The sequence below is a fragment of the Manis javanica genome, chromosome 16, assembly GCF_040802235.1.
Source record: "Manis javanica isolate MJ-LG chromosome 16, MJ_LKY, whole genome shotgun sequence".
Classification (NCBI taxonomy): domain Eukaryota; kingdom Metazoa; phylum Chordata; class Mammalia; order Pholidota; family Manidae; genus Manis; species Manis javanica.
Window position 1 is genome coordinate 3,726,260 of NC_133171.1, and position 20,647 is coordinate 3,746,906.

The 20,647-nt window shown below is 42.1% G+C and overlaps 1 protein-coding gene across 4 annotated transcripts in view; it reads left to right on the forward strand.

Moving 5' to 3' along the window:
- The first annotated feature begins 3,182 nt into the window (after positions 1 to 3,182).
- MAK (male germ cell associated kinase) overlaps positions 3,183 to 20,647 on the forward strand; it is a 69,601-nt gene continuing 52,136 nt past the window's right edge. For 3 of the 4 annotated variants that reach the window (XM_073224618.1, XM_017652830.3, XM_073224617.1), the window contains exon 1: positions 3,229 to 3,423. The gene's annotated coding sequence lies outside the window, so the exon portion shown is untranslated. Of the gene's footprint in view, positions 3,424 to 20,647 lie in introns of all 4 variants that reach the window. The other variant, XM_073224616.1, reaches the window with a different exon arrangement.

The window sequence follows — 20,647 nt, forward strand, 5'->3', positions numbered from 1 at the left end:
TTCATTCAACAAATATTTATTGAGCCCCTGCCATGTGCCAGGCAGTATTTAAGGGATAATACATTGGTGATCAAACATAAATCCCTGTCTTCAGGGAGCTTCCATTCCAGTGTGGAAGGCAGAATATAAACAACAGAAATTGGTAAAGTATATGATATATTAAATGGTGATACTTACTAAAAAAAGAGAAAATAAAGCAAGGGTACACAGAAATATCAACAGTGGGATAATTACGATGGTCAGGGAAGAGTTCACTGAGAAAGCAATTTTTAAAATAAAAACCAAAAGGCAGTGAGGGACTGAGCTTCACAGATATCTAGGGGAAGAGAATTTCAAGCAGAGGAAAAGCCAGAGCAAATGCCCAGAAGCAGGAGCATCTGAAGCAACAGTGAGAAGGCCAGTGAGACTGAAGCAGGACAATAAAGGGAGACTTGTAGAAAAAGCCACATAGATGAAAGGCAGCCAGGAAACCTTTATAGGCTTCAGAGGTCATGATAAGGACCTTGGGAGGGAGATGGGAGCCTATTGCAGGATTTTAAACAAAGTGACAAAATCTGCCTTGTATTTCAATAGGATCACTTGACTGCCAAGAGAATATCCTGGAAGTGAACAAGGGTGGAAGCAGATGACCGGGCAGGAGGTGACAGCAGCAATCAGGTGAGGGATGAAGGTGACTTGGATGTGGACAGTGACAGTTGGAGCTGGATTATACATAAAATGTAAACCTGACTCTATCAAGCCTACTTAATTTCCTGCAAAATGAATTCCCTGCAAAAAACTCTTCCCCAGACCCAGGAGGCCCTGTGCGAAACAGGTCTTGCCTCCCTTCCCGACCTCATCCCTCGCCATTCTCTCCCTCAGCAGATGGCTTTCCCTTGGTTTTATAGGGCTGCCTCCTTCTGTCCTGAGGCTCTCGCCTTTGGTGTTATCCTCAGACCGGGCTTTGAGAGCAAGCTTTGGGAGTGCTTTTCAGCACTGTACTCCCCAGCACCTAGAACAGGACCTGGCACCTAGCAGGTGCTCGGTGGGGTCTCGTTAAATAACTATAGTGCAGGTATGTAACTTTATTTTCCCTTTCACTCCTCAGAAGATAACACCTAAATAAATAAATAAGAGGTAAGTGATGCCATTGACAGTGCTTCAGTAGGAAACACAGCACAGCTGCATCCCCTGCACAGAGCTGAGCTGACCAACTGCCACCCAACTGGGGCTATGATGACTGTCAGATTGCCTGCAGTCCTGCTTCAGAAGTAGCTGTTTCCCTCCCAGAGGCTACTTTCTCCTCCAGCCCCAGTCCGTCTCCACAGCCCCATCCCAACCCAGGTTGTTCAATTATTCTTCTTCCCCTTATGTGTCCGCTCTCTTGTACGACCGACCAGTCATGACCCTCAACCTTGTAACCATCTCACGTCTCTCTATTTTTCAAAGGCTCTATTCTCCCCTTTGTTGACCAATTCATCTTTTTTCCCTTTCTTCACAGCAACATAGTTATTATGCAACATTCCATACCCACAAAAGATTATAGGGAAATATGTATATGTTATGAAGCATAATCAGAATAAAATACCTATGGATCTACCAATCTATTCTAACTGACTTCTAATATACATACAGTAAAGTACACGTGCTTTTAAATGTACAGTTCAATTAAAATTTTTAGGTTTTATTTAAAAGTAACTGTAGATTAATAGGAAATTGCAAAGAAATGTACAGGAATGTTCCATTCGCCCATCACCCTGCCCACCCACCCCAGTGTTGACATCTTGCATAACTGTAACAAAACCGGGAAATCGATGTTGGTACAATCCACAACACCAATTCTTTTGCATCTATCCGTGTTCTCCTTTCTGCATGCCTACCTGTTCCAGAGATAGCTATTATCCTAAATATTGGACTGAACATTCTTTTAATTTGTATGTCTTTCCACAGACGTACTTGTCACTGTGCATCAAAGGGTTACCAGAGCAGGCCTACTTACAAGGTTGGCCCTTGGCTGATGTCTAGGAAGTTGGATTTCAAGAGGGGTCCCATGGTTCTCTAACTGATATAGGTGACTCACTGTGCCTTAACTGTACAAACAATGTAGTTTAGACTGAATACCTGCCTTCCTCCTAGGAGTCTGCAATTTAGATACACACTAGGCAAAGAGTGTCTAAGCAACCAACCCCCAATAAAAGCCAAGTCACTAAATGGGCTTCCCTGGGCAGAAACATAGTACACGAATTGTTTCATTTCCACTGCTGGGTGAAGTATGCTCTGTGTGACCCTCATGGGAGGGAGGCAGCAGAAGGAAGCCTGTGCAGAGATTGCTCCAGACACTGCCTCTGTCTTCTCCTCTAATGCTCCAGCTGTGACTCCTTACTACATCACCACTACAAAGATCTTACCCACGAGGACAACTATGTGCTGAGTCCCATGAGTCCTCCCAGCAAGTCTCTGAACTTGGGGTGTGTCTTGGGGACTCCTGACCCAATGTATTATTTAGTTTTGCTTTATTTGAGATTTCTAAAAATGGTAGCATACCACATGTAGATTTGTGCAACTTACTTTTCACTCAATATGTTTTTAAGATTAACCTATGGTGTGCATTTTTATTACCGTAAAATGCCTTTGGATGACCAAACCACAACTGACCTGTCCCTTCCCCTGCTAACATTTGGGTTGTGTTCAGTTTTGCTCATACAAGTATTGCATATGTGAATATCTTGGTATATGACTCCTGGTACAAATATGTAAAGTTCTCTAGGGAATTGATTACCAACCTTGATTATCTGGGGACATTTAAATAACACTGATGCCAGGGTACCACCGGCAGAAATTCTGATTTGGTTGGTCTGAGGTATGGCCTGGGCATGCTTTTTCTTTAATTTCCCTGCAAGTGTATTTGCTAGGTCACCTAGTAATTCAATATTTAACTTTAAAAATGGTTGGGAACCAGGTTTAATGAATCAAGACTTTGTAGAATGAATCAGAGCAAAGCCAAAACAAAATACAGAGCAAACCACTACCTATAAAGAACTGAAAAGGTAATCAAGACTCTGTCCAGACCCAAATGCAGAGAGCACTAGCTCCACTGACGCCCGGGTGTTCCCGAGCCCTTTCTCCGGGAGGCGGGACTTGCGGGACGGGGAGGGGCTTGTCCTGTTCGACCACGCCCCCTGCGGACGGCGTGAGTGGGCCGGAGCGCAGAAGCAGGCACGCCCCCGCCGTTTCCTAGGCGACGAAACATACAGGACGCCCGGAGCGTCACGGGAGCTGACGAGGTAAACTGCGCGGCGGGCAGGTAATCCCGAGCGGGCTGCGCGGCCGCCACCCTCGGTCCGACCCAGCCTGATCCCGCCCTGCGCGCCCGGCCCGGCATGTCCCCTCGGCGCCCGGTCCTACGGGGACCCACCTCCGCTGAGAGAAGGGGTCCGAACACCGGTAGGGAGAGCACCCGGGGAGGGCAGGGAGAGCACCCGGGGAGGGCAGGGGCCGGGAGGGGCGAGCGGGACCCCTGAGTCAGCTGCGATCCGCGCCCTCCGAGGCCCCCTCCACCGCTCTCCTCGCTCCTCGACGGCCGGACTCCGTCTCGGTGGGAGCATGTCGGCGCCCTCGCCGGCCTGAGGGGACCCCCTCCCGGACCCCTAGCCCCCCGCGCGTCCCGCCTGCCCCGTTCACTCTGCTGGCGTGGCTGGAGAGGAAGCTACTCTTAGGAGCGAGGGGCGGTGTCGGGTCTCAAGGAGGCAGAGGATTTGAGTTCAGAACTGCCACAAAATAAAAGGGAAAAGAAAGAGAAACTGGTCAAATTCGACCCGCGTTCGTGCATCCCAAGGACTCCCCGGTAAAAGCGGGATCCTGGCACTGGGGGACCCTGGGGGACGCCGGCAGTGCCCCGCCCAGTCAGCGTCGGGGTGCCCGGGGACCACTCACCCGCGGCGGCCGGACGCGCAGGGCCCCGGGGACGACCCCTTCCCGGCAGACCTGCTGAGCACCAGCCCCAGGAGTCTTCCAGGGGCCCCAGTTTGCGGGAAAGAATGAATGTCCGCGTAACGAAAGCAGTTTCCTTAATGCAAATAAGACATTTTCATTTAGGGACAGAGTCGGGGCGGGGGGTAGGGGTGGGGGCAATAAAACTGGTTTTCAGTAGTTGTAATAAAAATTATAAAAGAAAGCCTTACGCAATTATGTTTACATATTTTTAAATGAGCAGACATTTGTTCTGGTAACGGATTTCCGAAGTTACCGGATTTATTTTAATTAGAAAAACTACCCATGGAGTCAAGATTGTGGTGGAGGCAAAAGTTACTTCCCAGCCCTATGGCCTTTGTTTACCTCCGCCATCCCCACTCACTGCCCCGGATGGGAAGGGAGGCAGCTGCCCCTGAAGGCGGCCACTTGCTGCCTGGCTGAGCTGGCTTTGGGCAAAGAGGTTCGATCTCTTCCCTGGGGTGGTTTTTCTGTTTTAATTTTAAAAAGGTTTGTGAATATTAGCACAAAGTACTGTGCTTTTATTTTTTTAGCACAGAATCTTTGCTTTTCCATTATAAAATCTCCCTTTTTAATTTCTGTAAAATAGGACTTGGTTAGTATGAAACCTTTTTCTGTTTTGCTTTTTAAACAACGTAGTGATTATAAGATGTTAATTACCCCCTTTTTCCTTTGAAACAAGCATTAATGCCAGCCTTGGAGTGGTATCCTTACAGTAGGTTCCACAAAGACCAACCGAAGACATCCAAACGTTCTCCGTTCAAAGACTGGCAGACAACATTTTACCCTCCATTTGTCCTCTGTGTTAATCTTCTTTAATCCTACCTAAATCCCTTATTGGCTGGAAAAAGCTGTTAAGAATAAAGCTCAAATTTACAGTAATTGTGCACTTAGATGAGAATAAGAAAACTAGAGTGGGACATTTGGCCGCTGTTCTTATATTTTAAGGGGGTGTGTGTAGAGGGGGGTATGTGGACAGCCAACGTAGTTAGTTTCTCACCTTGGAGAACTATTTATTTTGAAATTAAGAAGACTCAAAAGAGGCTTTTCTAAAGTTTTTGTTTGGAAGCATAATAGTAAATTTGTTTTACTTTATTTAATGTTAGTCTGTAGCCTTGAGCCTCGAAATAAGTGGCTTTTTCTTTGAATCAAAATATAAGGTTTGTTTGACCTATAGGAAAGTCAGTAAATATAGCTTGACTGTAGAAAATTCCATGTTCCTAACAGTTCTGTTAAATTAATTGAGGATCATAGTTATATTACATTTATCTGCATTTTGCCTGGATGCATATATATATATATATATATATATAAATATTCATTTACATAAAAAATAATGTTAACACCTATTTTGCAGAATTAGCTTTCCATAGGTCAGCAGAGAAAAATATGTGTAACTTGCAGAGAAATGTTGTGTGTGAACTGGGGACCCATAGGCAGTCCATGTTTTCTTAAGTTGCTGCCTGGCTGAGCTGGCTTTGGGCAAAGAGGTTCGATCTCTTCCCTGAGGTGGTTTTTTTGTTTTAATTTTAAAATGGTTTGTGAATATTAGCACAAAGCACTGTGCTTTTATTTTTTTAACACAGAATCTTTGCTTTTCCATGATAAAAGCTCCCTTTTTAATTTCTGATACACAGTACTGCTTGCTGCTTAGCAATCAGTTTAGGACCTTGCATTGCTACACTGATAAAAGCAGAAATTTATATGCTGTCAGTGAGTAGGTACATGGGAATAATGACTTTTTAAAAAAAATTTTTATTAAGGTCTGATTGATATATACTCTTATGAAGGTTTCACATGAAAAAACAATGTGGTTACTACATTTACCCATATTATCAAGTCCCCACCCATACCCCAATGCAGTCACTGTCCATCAGTGTAGTAAGATGCCACAGAGTCACTGTTGGCCTTCTCTGTACTACACTTTTCTCCCCGTGATCCCCCACACCATGTGTACTAAACATAATACCCCTCAGTCCCCTTCTCCCTCCCTCCACACCCGCCCTCCCACACCCCTCCCCTTTGGTAACCACTAGTTCGTTCTTGGAGTCTCTGAGTCTGCTGCCATTTTGTTCCTTCAGTTTTGCTTCATTGTTATACTCCACAAATGAGGGAAACCGTTTGGCATTTGTCTTTCTCCACCTGGCTTATTTCACTGAGCATAATGTCCTCCCGCCCCATCCATGTTGTTGCAAATGGAAGGATTTGTTTTTTTCTTATGGTCGAATAGTATTCCTTTGTGTATATGTACCACATCTTCTTTATCCATTCATCAACTGATGGACACTTAGGTTGCTTTCATATCTTGGCTATTATAAATACTGCTGCAATAAACATAGGGGTGCATGTGTCTTTTTGAATCTGAGAAGTTGTATTCTTTGGGTAAATTCCAAGGAGTGGGGTTCCTGGGACAAATGGTATTTCTATTTTTAGTTTTTTTTGTTTTTTTGTTTTTTTTTTTTGAGAGGGCATCTCTCATATTTATTGATCAAATGGTTGTTAACAACAATAAAATTCAGTATAGGGGGGTCAACGCTCAATGTACAATCATTAATCCATCTCAAGCCTAATTCTCGTCAGTCTCCAATCATCTGAAGCATAACGAACAAGTTCTTACATGGTGAACGAATTCTTACATAGTGAATAAATTCTTACATGGTGAACAGTACAAGGGCAGTCATCACAGAAACTTTCGGTTTTGATCATGCAATATGACCTATAAACAATAAGGTCAAATATGAATATTCGTTTGATTTTTGTACTTGATCTATATGTTGATCCCCCATTTCTCCTACTATTATTATTATTTTTATTATTAATAAAATGCTGAAGTGGTAGGTAGATGCAAGATAAAGGTAGAAAACATAGTTTAGTGCTGTAAGAAGGCAAATGTAGCTGATCAGATGATCAGGTGTGTGCCTATGGACTAAGTATTAATCCAGGCTAGACAAGGGCATCAAGACATCCACGGATGCAGAAGATTTCTCTCAAAGCAGGGGGGGTGAGGTTCTGAGCCTCACCTCTGTTGATCCCCAAATTCTCACCTGATGGCCCCCCTGCGACTGTGCCTGTCTTAGGTTGTTCCTCCCTTGAGGAATCTTACCCGTCTCTGGCTAACCAATCATCTTCCGGGGCCATACAGGGAAGTGTAAAGTTGGCAAGTGAGAGAGAAGCTATATTGTTTGCAAAGGTTAGCTTTTTACTTCTTTGCAGATTTATGCCCTGTGGCTTCTATGCCCAGCACTTGTCTCAAGGTATCTTTACCACCTGGAGGAATTATGATACTTGGTAAATTCGATATGAGGCACGAATTCTATTTAAGGGTTGTAATTAGGAAGGAAGAAGAAAAGCTATAGATGTAGCATATGAAGGAAACTTGGGAGGATTGATTATTTCTTTGACATATCTTCTTGTATAGTACCTTAAGTATGTATAGGTTTTAAACTACTAACTAATTTGCACACATATATTAACATAATAGGAATACGGTGACATAAACAAAGCAAATCTATAATTACCATCCATCTCCAGTGAAGCCAAGAAAACCATTTAGGCACCCTAGGCATTTGTGAAAATTTATCTATGATATGATGGATATTGTCCAACTGTACTTGAACCATCAGACAAATTAAAGCAGCCCATTTCTGGGATCTGTTCACATCCCATATGTTCTTTTAACCATAGATAGTCTATAGTCATGAGATTTTGGAGTGCTACAACTTGCACCCCTCCCAACTCCTGGTTGAGTTCCAACAGTACAGATCCGGTCAAATTCGTTGTCTCACTGTATGCACATGCCAGCCTAGACATCTCCCTCCTCATTCTTATGGCAAGTCCAGGAGATGGTGGGCTGGATGCAGCCACAACCGCAGCATCGTCCGAATCCCTGTGGAGGCTTTTTGATGATCATCCCCCGGCACAAGTCCTCCAGAGAGTGCTGATGCCGGAAGCTCCTCCTCATATCGTATCTTAGTTCATTTTCTGGGTATCCAAGCTAGGCCTTGATCTTCTGCATAGAAACAAACAGACCCTTTGCCCACACTTTGACATGCCCTCTATACCACTGTGCAGAACTCATTGGAGGTCAGCACACAGTAACTGCTTTTTTTTTTTTTTTTTTTAAATTAAGAGAAAGGAATATTATCAGAAAAGAGTACCTCCATAGCTGATCATCTGACACCCTTTAAGTGATCAACATTAAGGATATTTAAAGCATGCGTTGATCTTTGATTTACCAATAGTTTTATCCTGTTAAGGAGTAATCCCCCTGTTCCTTCTTTCTTTCTTTCTTTTTTTTTTTTTTAAATTTTTAATCTACATTTACATGAAGAATACTATGTTTACTATGCTCTCCCCTATATCAGGTCCCCCCTAACAACCACATTACGGTTACTGTCCATCAGCTTAGCAAAATGTTGTAGAGTCACTACTTGCCCTCTCTGTGTTGTGCAGCCCACCCTCCCCTTGCTCCCTCCCCTCCATGCATGCTAATCTTAATAACCCCCTTTTTCTTCCCCCCCCTTATCCCTCCCTGCCCACCCATCCTCCCCAGTTCCTTTCCCTTTGGTACCTGTTAGTCCATTTTTGGGTTCTGTAACTTCACTGCTGTTTTGTTCCTTCAGTTTTTCCTTTGTTCCTATACTCCTCAGATGAGTGACATCATTTGGTATTTCTCTTTCTCCGCTTGGCTTATTTCACTGAGCATAATACTCTCCAGCTCCATCCATGTTGCTGCAAATGGTTGGATTTTTCCACTTCTTATGGCTGAGTAGTATTCCATTGTGTATATGTACCACATCTTCTTTATCCATTCATCTACCGATGGACATTTAGGTTGCTTCCAATTCTTGGCTATTGTAAATAGTGCTGCGATAAACATAGGGGTGCATCTGTCTTTCTCAAACTTGATTGCTGCGTTCTTAGGGTAAATTCCTAGGAGTGGGATTCCTGGGTCAAAAGGTAGGTCTGTTTTCAGCATTTTGATGAACCTCCAAACTGCTTTCCACAATGGTTGAACTAATTTACATTCCCACCAGCAGTGTAGGAGGGTTCCCCTTTCTCCACAGCCTCGCCAACATTTGTTGTTGTTTGTCTTTTGGATGGCAGCTATCCTTACTGGTGTGAGGTGATACCTCATTGTAGTTTTAATTTGCATTTCTCTGATAATTAGCGATGTGGAGCATCTTTTCATGTGTCTCTTGGCCATCTGTATTTCTTTTTTGGAGAACTGTCTGTTCAGTTCCTCTGCCCATTTTTTAATTGGGTTATTTGTTTTTTGTTTGTTGAGGCGTGTGAGCTCTTTATATATTCTGGACGTCAAGCCTTTATCGGATCTGTCATTTTCAAATATATTCTCCCATACTGTAGGGTTCCTTTTTGTTCTATTGATGGTGTCTTTCGCTGTACAGAAGCTTTTCAGCTTAATGTAGTCCCACTTGCTCATTTTTGCTGTTGTTTTCCTTGCCCGGGGAGATATGTTCAAGAAGAGATCACTCATGTTTATGTCTAAGAGGTTTTTGCCTATGTTTTTTTCCAAGAGTTTAATGGTTTCATGCCTTACATTCAGGTCTTTGATCCATTTTGAGTTTACCTTTGTATATGGGGTTAGACAATGGTCCAGTTTCATTCTCCTACATGTAGCTGTCCAGTTTTGCCAGCACCATCTGTTGAAGAGACTGTCATTTTGCCATTGTATGTCCATGGCTCCTTTATCAAATATTAATTGACCATATATGTTTGGGTTAATTTCTGGGGTCTCTAATCTGTTCCACTGGTCTGTGGCTCTGTTCTTGTGCCAGTACCAAATTGTCTTGATTACTATGGCTTTGTAGTAGAGCTTGAAGTTGGGGAGTGAGATCCCCCCTACTTTATTCTTCTTTTTCAGGATTGCTTTGGCTATTCGGGGTCTTTGGTGTTTCCATATGAATTTTTGAATTATTTGTTCCAATTCATTGAAGAATGTTGCTGGTAATTTGAGAGGGATTGCATCAAATCTGTATATTGCTTTGGGCAGGATGGCCATTTTGACGATATTAATTCTTTCTAGCCATGAGCATGGGATGAGTTTCCATTTATTAGTGTCCCCTTTAATTTCTCTTAAGAGTGACTTGTAGTTTTCAGAGTATAAGTCTTTCACTTCCTTGGTTAGGTTTATTCCTAGGTATTTTATTCTTTTTGATGCAATGGTGAATGGAATTGTTTTCCTGATTTCTCTTTCTATTGATTCGTTGTTAGTGTATAGGAAAGCTACAGATTTCTGTGTGTTGATTTTGTATCCTGCAACTTTGCTGTATTCCGATATCAGTTCTAGTAGTTTTGGAGTGGAGTCTTTAGGGTTTTTTATGTACAGTATCATATCATCTGCAAATAGTGACAGTTTAACTTCTTCTTTACCTATCTGGATTCCTTGTATTTCTTTGTTTTGTCTGATTGCCGTGGCTAGGACGTCCAGTACTATGTTAAATAACAGTGGGGAGAGTGGGCATCCCTGTCTGGTTCCCGATCTCAGTGGAAATGCTTTCAGCTTCTCGCTGTTCAGTATAATGCTGGCTGTGGGTTTATCATATATGGCCTTTATTATGTTGAGGTACTTGCCCTCTATTCCCATTTTGCTGAGAGTTTTTAGCATGAATGGATGTTGAATTTTGTCAAATGCTTTTTCAGCATCTATGGAGATGATCATGTGGTTTTTGTCTTTCTTTTTGTTGATGTGGTGGATGATGTTGATGGATTTTTCGAATGTTGTACCATCCTTGCATCCCTGGGATGAACCCCACTTGGTCATGGTGTATGATCCTTTTGATATACTGTTGAATTCTGTTTGCTAATATTTTATTGAGTATTTTTGCATCTACATTCATCAGGGATATTGGTCTGTAATTTTCTTTTTTGGTGGGGTCTTTTCCTGGTTTTGGTATTAGGGTGATGTTGGCTTCATAGAATGAGTTTGGGAGTATTCCCTCTTCTTCTATTTTGTGGAACACTTTAAGGAGAATGGGTATTATGTCTTCTCTGTGTGTCTGATAAAATTCCGAGGTAAATCCGTCCGGCCCCGGGGTTTTGTTCTTGGGTAGTTTTTTGATTACTGTTTCAATTTCTTTGCTTGTAATTGGTTTGTTTAACTTTTGTGTTTCTTCCTTGGTCAGTCTTGGGAGGTTGTATTTTTCTAGGAAGTTGTCCATTTCTTCTAGGTTTTCCAGCTTGTTGGCATATAGGTTTTCATAGTAGTCTTTAATAATTCTTTGTATTTCTGTGGAGTCTGTCGTGATTTTTCCATTCTCATTTCTGATTATGTTGATTTGTGTTGACTCTCTTTTTCTCTTAATAAGTTGGGCTAGAGGCTTATCTATTTTGTTTATTTTCTCAAAGAACCAGCTCTTGGTTTCGTTGATTTTTGCTATTGTTTTATTCTTCTCAATTTTGTTTATTTCTTCTCTGATCTTTATTATGTCCCTCCTTCTGCTGACTTTAGGCCTCATTTGTTCTTCTTTTTCCAGTTTTAATAATTGTGATGTTAGACTATTCATTTGGGATTGTTCTTCCTTCTTCAAGTGTGCCTGGATTGCTATATACTTTCCTCTTAAGACTGCTTTCGCTGCATCCCACAGAAGTTGGGGCTTAGTGTTGTTGTTGTCATTTGTTTCTATATATTCCTTGATCTCTATTTTGATTTGTTCATTGATCCATTGATTATTTAGTAGCATGTTGTTAAGCCTCCATGTGTTTGTGAGCCTTTTTGTTTTCTTTGTAGAATTCATTTCTACTTTCATACCTTTGTGGTCTGAAAAATTGGTTGGTAGAATTTCAATATTGTGGAATTTACTGAGGCTCTTTTTGTGAGCTAGTATGTGGTCTATTCTGGAGAATGTTCCATGTGCACTTGAGAAGAATGTATATCCTGTTGCTTTTGGATGTAAAGTTCTATAGATGTCTATTAGGTCCATCTGTTCTAGTGTGTTGTTCAGTGCCTGTGTGTCTTTACTTATTTTCTGCCCGGTGGATCTATCCTTTGGGGTGAGTGGTGTGTTGAAGTCTCCTACAATGAATGCATTGCAGTCTATTTCCCTCTTTAGTTCTGTTAGTATTTGCTTCACATATGCTGGTGCTCCTGTATTGGGTGCATATATATTTAGAATGGTTATATCCTCTTGTTGGACTGAGCCCTTTATCATTATGTAGTGGCCTTCTTTATCTCTTGTTACTTTCTTTGTTTTGAAGTCTATTTTGTCTGATATTAGTACTGCAACCCCTGCTTTCTTCTCACTGTTGTTTGCCTGAAATATGTTTTTCCATCCCTTGACTTTTAGTCTATGCTTATCTTTGGGTTTAAGGTGAGTTTCTTGTAAGCAGCATATAGATGGGTCTTGCTTTTTTATCCATTCTATTACTCTATGTCTTTTGATTGGTGCATTAAGTCCATTTACATTTAGGGTGACTATTGAAAGATATGTACTTATTGCCATTGCAGGCTTTAGATTCGTGGTTACCAAAGGTTCAAGGTTAGCTTCTTTAGTATCTTACTGCCTAACTTAGCTCGCTTATTGAGCTGTTATATACACTGTCTGGAGATTCTTTTCTTCTCTCCCTTCTTATTCCTCCTCCTCCATTCTTCATATGTTGTGTGTTTTGTTCTGTGCTCTTTTTAGGGGTGCTCCCATCTACAGCAGTCCCTGTAGGATGCCCTGTAGAGGTGGTTTGTGGGAAGCAAATTCCCTCAGCTTTTGCTTGTCTGGGAATTGTTTGATCCCACCATCATATTTAAATGATAGTCGTGCTGGATACAGTATCCTTGGTTCAAGGCCCTTCTGTTTCATTGCATTAAGTATATCATGCCATTCTCTTCTGGCCTGTAGGGTTTCTGTTGAGAAGTCTGATGTTAGCCTGATTGGTTTTCCTTTATAGGTGACCTTTTTCTCTCTAGCTGCCTTTAAAACTCTTTCCTTGTCCTTGATCCTTGCCATTTTAATTATTATGTGTCTTGGTGTTGTCCTCCTTGGATCCTTTCTGTTGGGGGTTCTGTATAATTCCATGGTCTGTTCGATTATTTCCTCCCCCAGCTTGGGGAAGTTTTCAGCAATTATTTCTTCAAAGACACTTTCTATCCCTTTTCCTCTTTCTTCCTCTTCTGGTATCCCTATAATACGAATGTTTTTCCTTTTGTATTGGTCACATATTTCTCTTAGTGTTGTTTCATTCCTGGAGATCCTTTTATCTCTCTCTATGTCAGCTTCTATACGTTCCTGTTCTCTGGCTTCTATTCCTTCAATGGCCTCTTGCATCTTATCCATTCTGCTTATAAATCCTTCCAGGGATTGTTTCACTTCTGTGATCTCTTTCCTGACATCTGTGATCTCCTTCCGGACTTCATCCCACTGCTCTTGCATTTTTCTCTGCATCTCATCCCATTGCTCTTGCATTTTTTTCTTCATCTCTGTCAGCATGTTCATGATTTTTATTTTGAATTCTTTTTCAGGAGGACTAGTTAGGTCTGTCTCCTTCTCAGGTGTTGTCTCTGTGATCTTTGTCTGCCTGTAGTTTTGCCTTTTCATGATGATAGAGATAGTTTGCAGAGCTGGTACAAGTGACCGCTGGAAGAGCTTCCCTTCTTGTTGGTTTGTAGCCTTTTCCTGGGAGAATAGCGACCTCTAGTGGCTTGTGCTGGACAGCTGTGCGCAGACAGGGCTTCTGCTTCCTGCCCAGTTGCTTTGGGGTTTATCTCTGCTGTTGCTGTGGGCTTGGCCTGGCTGGGGCTGTTCCTCCAAAATGGTGGAGCCCCGTTGGAGGGGGAGCAGCCAGGAGACTATTTATCTCCGTAAGGGGCCTCTGTGCTCCCTGCTGCCCAGGGGGTTAGAGTGCCCAGAGATCCGCAGATTCCCTGCCTCTGGTCTAAGTGACCTGTCCTGCCCCTTTAAGACTTCCAAAAAGCACTCTCCAAACCAAAACCACAACAGCAACAAAAAGGAAAAAACAAGCGATTTTTTTTTTTTTTTTTTGTCCTCAGGTGCCGGTCCCAGGCACCCGCTCACTGGTCCTGCTGCCCTGTCTCCCTAGCACCAGGGTCCCTGTCCTTTCAAGGCTTCCAAAAAGCACCCACCCACCGGTCCCGCAGGGAAGGAACGCTCGATATTCTTTGTCCTCAGGCACTGGTCCCAGGCACCCGCTCACCAGTCCCGCCGCCCTGCCTCCCTAGCACCGGGGTCCCTGTCCCTTCAAGGCTTCCAAAAAGCACTCGCCAAAAAGAGAGAAAAAAAGGGGAAAAACGCGCGATTTCTTCCGTCCTCAGTTGCCGGTCTCAGGCACCCACCCACCGGTCCCACAGGGAAAAACACGGGATATTCTTTGTCCTCAGGTGCCGGTCCCAGGCACCCGCTCACCAGTCCCGCCGCCCTGCCTCCCTAGCACCGGGGTCCCTGTCCCTTTTAGGCTTCCAAAAAGCACTCGCAGAAAAGAGAAAAAAAAAAGGGGAAAAACGCGCGATTTCCTCTGTCCTCAAGTGCCGGTCTCAGGCACCCGCCCACCGGTCCCGCAGGGAAAAACGTGGGATATTCTTTGTCCTCAGGTGCCGGTCCCAGGCACCCGCTCACCAGTCCCGCCACCCTGCCTCCCTAGCACTGGGGTCCCTGTCCCTTCAAGGCTTCCAAAAAGCGCTCGCCAAAAAGAGAAAAAAAAAAAAAAAAAAAAGGGGAAAAACGCGCGACCTCCTCCGTCCTCAGGCACCGGTCTCAGGCACCCGCCCGCCGGTCCCGCAGGGAGAAACGCGGGGTGTTTTTTGTCCTCCAGCGCTGTTCCCAGGCACTTGCTCAGCGGTCCCGCCACCCTACCTCCCCAGCAACGGGGGCCCGTCCCTCGAAGGCTTCCAAAAAGCGCTCGCCAAAAAAAAAAAAAACCGCTCTGGTTTCTCTCCACTTGCCGGGAGCCGTGGGGAGGGGCGCTCGGGTCCCGCCGGGCCGGGGCTTGTATCTTACCCCCTTCGCAAGGCGCTGGTTCCTTGCAGGTGTGGATGTGGTCTGGATGTTGTCCTGTGTCCTGTGGTCTCTATTTTAGGAAGATTTTTCTTTGTTATATTTTCATAGCTCTATGTGTTTTTGGGAGGAGATTTCCACTGCTCTACTCACACCGCCATCCTGGCTCCGCCTCTATTTTTAGTTTTTTGAGGAACCTCCATATCGCTTTCCACAATGGTTGAACTAGCTTACATTCCCACCGGCAGTATAGAAGGGTTCCCCTTTCTCCACATCCTCACCAGCATTTGTTGTTCTTAGTCTTTTCGATGCTGGCCATCCTTACTGGTGTGAGGTGATATCTCATTGTGGTTTTAATTTGCATTTCCCTGATGATTAGTGATGTGGAGCATCTTTTCATGTGTCCGTTGGCCTCTGAATTTCTTCTTTGGAGAACTGTCTCTTCATATCCTCTGCCCATTTGTTAATCGGGTTATTTGCTTTAAGGGTGTTGAGGCATGTAAGTTCTTTATATATTTTGGATGATAACCCCTTGTCAGATAAATCATTTACAAATATATTCCCCCATACTATAGGATGCCTTTTTGTTCTGTTGATGGTATCCTTTGCCATACAGAAACTTTTTAGTTTGATATAGTCCCATGAGTTCATTTTTGCTTTTGTTTCCCTTGCTCAAAGAGATGCGTTCAGGAAGAAGCTGCTCATGCTTATATTCAGGAGATGTTAGCCTGTGTTGTCTTCTAAGAGTTTTATGGTTTCATGACTTACATTCAAGTCTTTAATTCATTTTGAGTTTACTTTTGTGTATGGGGTTAAACAATAATCCAGTTTCATTCTCTTTCATGTAGCTGTCCAGTTTTGCAAACACCAGCCGTGGAAGAGGCTGTCATTTCCCCATTGTATATCCATGGCTCCTTTATCATATATTAATTGACCATATATGGTTGTGTTTATATCACAGCTCTCTAGTGTGTTCCATTGGTCTATGGGTCTGTTCTTGTGCCAGTACTGAATTGTCTTGATTACTATGGCTTTGTAGTAGAGCTTGAAGTTGGGGAGTGTAATGCCCCCAGCTTCATTCTTCCTTCTCAGAATTGCTTTGGCTATTAGAGGTCTTTTGTGGTTCCACATGAATTTTAGAACAATTTTCTCTAGTTTGTTGAAGAATGCTGTTCGTATTTTGATAGGAATTGTATTGAATCTATAGATTGCTTTAGGCAGGATGGCCATTTTGACAATATTAATTCTTCCTATCCATGAGCACGGGATGTATTTCCGTTTATTGGTATCTTCTTTAATTTCTCTTAAGAGTGTCTTGTGGTTTTCAGGGTAGAGGTCTTTCACTTCGTTGGTTAGGTTTATTCCTAGGTATTTTATTCTTTTTGATGCAATTGTGAATGGAATTGTTTTCCTGATTTCTCTCTCTGCTGGTTCATTGTTAGTGTATAGTAATGCCACAGATTTCTGTGTATTAATTTTGTATCCTGCAACTTTGCTGAATTCAGATATTAGATCTAGTAGTTTTGGAGTGGATTCTTTAGGGTTTCTTATGTACAATATCATGTCATCTGCAAACAGGGACAGTTTAACTTCTTCCTTGCCAGTCTAGATGCCTTTTATTTCTTTGTGTGGTCTGATTGCCATGGCTAGGGCCTCCAGTACTATGTTGAATAGAAGTGGGGAAAGTGGGCGTCCTTGTCTTGTTCCCGATCTTAAAGGAAAAGCTTTCAGCTTCTCACTGTTAAGTATGATGTTGGCTGTGGGTTTGTCACATATGGCCTTTATTATGTTGAGGTACTTGCCTTCTATACCCATTTTGTTGAGAGTTTTTATCATGAATGTATGTTGAATTTTGTCAACTGCTTTTTCAGCATCTATGGAGATGATCATGTGGTTTTTGTCTTTCTTTTTGTTGATGTGGTGGATGATGTTGATGGATTTTCAGTGTTGTACTATCCTTGCATCCGTGGGATGAATCCCACTTGATCATGATGGATGATCTTTTTGATGTATTTTTGAGTTCAGTTTGCTAATATTTTGTTGAGTATTTTTGCATCTGTGTTCATCAGGGATATTGGTCTGTAATTTTCTTTTTTTGTGGTGTCTTTGCCTAGTTTTGGTATTAGAGTGATGCTGACCTCATAGAATGAGTTTTGAAGTATTTCCTCTTCTTCTACTCTTTGGAAAACTTTAAGGAGGATGGGTATTAGGTCTTCACTAAATGTTTGATAAAATTCAGTGGTGAAGCCATCTGGTCCAGGAGTTTTGCTCTTAGGTAGGTTTTTGATTAGCAGTTCCATTTTGGCTCCTGGTGATTGGTCTGTTCAGATTTTCTGTTTCTTTCTAGGTCAGCCTTAGAAAGTTATATTTTTCTAGAAAGTTGTCCATTTCTTCTAGGTTATCCAGTTTGTTAGCATATAATTTTTCATAGTATTCTCTAACAATTCTTTGTATTTCTGTGGTGTCCATAGTGATTTTTCCTTTATTATTTCTGATTCTTTTTATGTGTATAGACTCTCTCTTTTTCTTGATAAGTCTGGCTAGGGGTTTATGTATTTTGTTTATTTTCTCAAAGAACCAGCTCTTGCTTTCATTGATTCTCTCTATTGTTTCATTCTCGGTTTTATCTATTTCTGCTCTAATCTTTATTATGTCCCTCATTCTACTGACTTTGGGCCTCATTTGTTCTTCTTTTTCTGGTTTCATTATTTGTGAGTTTAGACTGTTCATATGGGATTGTTCTTCTTTCCTGAGGTACGCCTGTATTGCAGTATATTTTCCTCTTAGCATGGCTTTAGCTGCGTCCCACAAATTTTGCGGTGTTGAATTATTGTTGTCCTTTGTCTCCATATATTGCTTGATCTCTGTTTTTATTTGGTCATTGATCCATTGATTATTTAGGAGCATGTTGTGAAGCCTCCATGTGTTTGTGGGATTTTTTATTTTCTTTGTGTAATTTATTTCTAGTTTCATACCTTTGTGGTCTGAGAAACTGGTTGGTACAATTTCAATCTTTTTGAATTTACTGAGGTTCTTTTTTGGCCTTCTATATGCTCTATTCTTGAAAATGTTCCATGTGCACTTGAGAAGAATGTGTATTCTGCTGCTTTTGGGTATAGAGTTCTGTAGATGTCTATTAGGTCCATCTGTTCTAATGTGTTGTTCAGTGCCTCTGTGTCCTTACTTATTTTCTGTCTGATTGATCTGTCCTTCAGAGTGAGTGGAGAGTTAAAGTCTCCTAGAATGAATGCATTACATTCTATTCCCCTTTAAATTGAATTAGTATTTGTTTTACATATGTAGGTGCTCCTGTGTTGGGACCATAGATATTTATAATGGTTATATCTTCTTGTTTGACTGACCCCTTTATCATTATGTAATGTCCTTCTTTGTCTCTTGTGACTTTATTTGTTTTGAAGTCTGTTTTGTCTGATACAAGTACTGCAACTCCTGCTTTTTTCTCTCTATTAGTTGCATGAAATATCTTTTTCCATCCCTTCACTTTTAGTCTGTGTATGTCTTTGGGCTTAAAGTGAGTCTCTTGTAGGCAGCATATAGATGCATCTTGTTTTTTTCTCCGTTCAGTGACTCTATGTCTTTTGATTGGTGCATTCAGTCCATTTACATTTAGGGTGATTATTGATAGGTATGTACTTATTGCCATTGCAGACTTTAGATTCGTGGTTACCAAAGGTTCGAGGTTAACTTCCTTAATATCTAAGAGTCTAATTTAACTAGCTTAATATGCTATTACAAACACAATGCAAGGTTTCTTTTGTTTTTCTCCTCCTTTTTCTTCCTCCTCTATTCTTTATATATTAGGTGTCATATTCTGTACTCTTTGTCTATGCCTTGATTGACTTTTGGGATAGTTAATTTAATTTTGCATTTGCTTAGTAATTAGCTGTTCTACTTTCTTTACTGTGGTTTTATTACCTCTGGTGACAGCTATTGAACCTTAGGAACACTTCCATCTATAGCAGTCACTCCAAAATAGACTATAGAGATACATAGTTTGTGGGAGGTAAACTCTCTCAGCTTTTGCTTATCTGGAAATTGTTTAATCCCTCCTTCAAATTTAAATGATAATCTTGCCGGATAAAGTAATCTTGGTTCCAGGCCCTTCTGCTTCATTGCATCATGCCACTCCCTTCTGGCCTGTAAGGTTTCTGCAGAGAAGTCTGATGTTAGCCTGATGGGCTTTCCTTTGTATGTGAACTTATTTCTCTCTCTGGCTGCTTTCAACAGTCTGTCTTTATCCTTGATCTTTGCCATTTTAATTACTATATGTCTTGGTGTTGTCTTCCTTGGGTCCCTTGTGTTGGGAGATCTGTGGATCTCCATGGCCTAAGAGACTATCTCCTTCCCCAGACTGGGGAAGGTTTCAGCAATTACCTCCTCAAAGACACTTTCTATCCCTTTCTCTCTCTCTTCTTCTGGTACCCCTATGATGCGAGTATTGTTCCACTTGGATTGGTCACACAGTTCTCTCAATATTCTTTCATTCTTAGAGATCCTTTTTTCTCTCTGTGCCTCAGCTTCTTTGTATTCCTCTTCTCTAGTTTCTATTTCATTTATCATCTCCTCCACCATAGCCAATCTGCTTTTAATACCCTCCACTGTGCTCTTCAACGATTGGATCTTCGACTGGAATTCATTCCTGAGTTCTTGAATATCTTTCCGTACCTCCATTAGCATGTTAATGATTTTTATTTTGAACTCCCTTTCAGGAAGAGTCATGAGATCCATATCATCTTATTCAGGGGTTATATTAATTTTACTTTGTACCAGGTTCCTTTGGTGTTTCATATTTGTATATGGCACCCTCTAGTGTCCAGAAGCTCTACTCTCTGGAGCTGCTCAGCCCCTGAAGCAATGTCAGTGGTCACAGGGGAGTGGGATTGGTGCCTGGCAGGAGGAAAGAGCTGTTTCCTTCTTCCCGGCCGCTATACCTGTCTCCACTGCCTGAACCAGTGGGCTGAGCACACAGGTATAAGTTTTTGTCCCAGAGCAGCCGGATATGGATCCCTGCTTTCCACAAGTGGCTGTAATCTCAGTCTCTCCAGGAATCCTGCCTGTCTTAGCTTTTCAACTGTGTAATCACGCGAGTGTCATGAAAGCACCATGAAATGTAGGTTTGTGCTCCCAGACCAGATCTCCGGAGTTAGGTATTCAGCAGTCCCAGGCCTCCACTCCCTCCCTGCTCCATTTCTCTTCCTCCTGCCGGTGAGCTGGAGTGGGGGAAGGGCTCGGGTCCCGCCAGGCCACAGCTTTGATATGCTACCCTTTTCCATGAAGTCTGCTCTTTTCTCCAGATGTATGCAGTCTGGTGCAGTCCTCTTTCCTGTTGCTCTCTCAGGATTAGTTGTATTAATTATATTTTCATATTATATGTGGTTTTAGGAGGAAGCCTCTGTCTCACCCCTCACACTGCCATCTTTTGCATGAATAATGACTTTTTAAAAAAACTTTATGACTCTTTACATTAGGACATTTTCCTTACAGTTTCAGGGGCCTAAGGGGACAGCTGAAATAGCTTCTCACCCTGGAGAGCTATTTATTTTGTAATTAATATGAATCAAAAGAAACCTTTCTAAAGTTTTTGTTTTGGAGCATGGTATGTAATCTTGTTTTACTTAAAAGTTAGGTAGGGCTTAAACTGTACAGGTTCTCTCAGAGCCACCAATCAGACCTTTTAAAAAGTATGTTATATCCAT